The sequence below is a fragment of the Notolepis coatsorum genome (genome assembly GCF_963971535.1).
Source record: "Notolepis coatsorum genome assembly, chromosome: 15".
Classification (NCBI taxonomy): domain Eukaryota; kingdom Metazoa; phylum Chordata; class Actinopteri; order Aulopiformes; family Paralepididae; genus Notolepis; species Notolepis coatsorum.
In genome coordinates, this window is record NC_140179.1 from 80,177,223 (window position 1) to 80,179,180 (window position 1,958).

General features: G+C 47.3%; 1 protein-coding gene across 1 annotated transcript in view; it reads left to right on the plus strand.

Annotated features, from left to right (window-relative positions):
* Window positions 1-1,596: 1,596 nt before the first annotated feature.
* dcn (decorin) overlaps window positions 1,597-1,958 on the plus strand; it is a 35,992-nt gene continuing 35,630 nt past the window's right edge. The window contains exon 1 of the mRNA XM_084331158.1: window positions 1,597-1,789. The gene's annotated coding sequence lies outside the window, so the exon portion shown is untranslated. The remainder of the gene's footprint in view (window positions 1,790-1,958) is intronic.

The window sequence follows — 1,958 nt, forward strand, 5'->3', positions numbered from 1 at the left end:
ATAAAAATACAAGATGATAGAAGTAGATGATCGTAGTGTTCTTGGGAGCATGTAGTTGAAAAGAAAATTGCCAATATAGCTTGGTCTGGTTCCATTTAGGGCTTTGTACATAAGGAGGAGGACCTTCAAATCAATTCTAAATGTTACCGGACGCCAGTGTTGAAAAAGTTGAAGTATTTTCTTCAGTCGGCTTGGAATAAAGGCATGGATCCGTTTTTCAGCATCCTTTTGATTTATAAATGGTTGTATTTTAGCTTTGTTTCTAAGGTGGAAGAATTATGTTTTTGTCACCTTGTTAATGTGGGACTTAAAGCTTACAGTAGACCTGAGTCTATGATAACCAAGACTTGTAAGCAAAGAGTAAGTTTCCCCATAATATTATTCAGCAGAATTTCTCTTGAAATTTGGTAAATTCCAGTAAATATTGCAATTCCTAAACTCTTGAGTATCATAAATGGATTCAGCATCCCGAATAACCCCCAAAACCACTCCAACATTGTTGAAATTGATCAAGTCGTTTCTGAGATTTGTCCATTTAGGTGATTATGCAAATGTGGCTAATTATGCAAATAACAAAAGTTGCCCAACATGTACAACTTAGCATCCGGCAGTTTCTAAGTGCTGGTGACCCATACTATCCATATCTATCATAAAAGTTTGGTGGTTCCAAAATTTCCGGGCTCATTGTGTTGGCAAATACATTGAGCTGCAGGTCGACTGCATGAAGGTCTCTCAAAGTGGGAGTACTGATCTCTAGAGTCAGCTTCAGGGCTGCTAGTTAGAATCCGGGTCATGTAGAGACAGTGTTCTCCTCACACGCTGACCCCCAGATCAGCAGGCCTCATGTGGGGTTAATTAAAGACCGTGTTTCTTTCTCCTTCAGATTGAATCCAGCCCAAGTAAACCGAGCCCAGACTGCAGAAGAGCTCTCTGAAGGAGCTGCCAGTAATGTGAAATAATTATATGAGAACATAAGATCTACATAGAGAAATAGAGCTGAGAGGTAAAATAACATTATTTGTGCAAAAAAACAACCCTGACACACACCAAAAAAACGCATACAAAAACGGAGCGTGAGGAGAAACCAAAGATTACCCCCCCCCCCCCCCACCCCTCCTCGTTTTACCTAATGAACTCCAGCGGACCTCCCTGTCCCATTAGGGGAGCGTAAACAAACCCAATCAGGATTCCTGGGAAGGAGTGGCTGCTGCCAGTCTGGATGCTTGGTTAGGGATTAAACAAAAGCAAAGGCACGATGAAGGGGGAAGGGGGGGGGGGGGGCACAGAATGGAACCAGCATGAATTCCTGCTTCCAATGAATGAGAGAGAGAGAGAGAGAGAGAGAGAGAGAGAGAGAGAGAGAGGAGAGAGAAGAGAGAGAGAGGGGGGGGGGGGGAGGAGAGAGAGAGAGAGAGAGAGAGAGAGAGAGAGAGAGAGAGAGAGAGAGAGGGGGGAAGTTCTCCACCAATTGTCTGAATCCTTGAGAGGAGCGCTCAGCCACTCGACCCCTCCCTCCTTCTGCCCCCCCTCTCTCTCTCTCTCCATCTCTCTCCCTCTCCCCCCCTCTCTCTCTCTCTCTCTCCCTCTCTCTCTCCTCCCCTTGTCGTGACAGAGCACACCTGCTTGGTCTTGGCCGCACGCTTCTCAGTCCAATTACCCTCTGGGCCCTCGCAAGCGTCTCACCCTCAACCCCTCGTCTCCCCTGGATTTTGGGAGTCAAGCTCGTCTGAAGCAGCACAGCCACTCTCTCTCTCTCTCTCTCCTCTTCACTCGCCTCCGCTGAGAACAGGTAAGGGTGCTTGCTGCTCTGACTCTGGGGGAAGAAGACGGGACGTTCATGTAGTTTGGGGACTGTGGAGAGGGGGCGCATTGGGGGGCCTGGAAGAGTGAACGTGTGGGGGTGGAGGAGGGGGGGGGGGGGTTTGGAAAAAAGGGGTTTGTTTTTTTGGGGTGTTGTT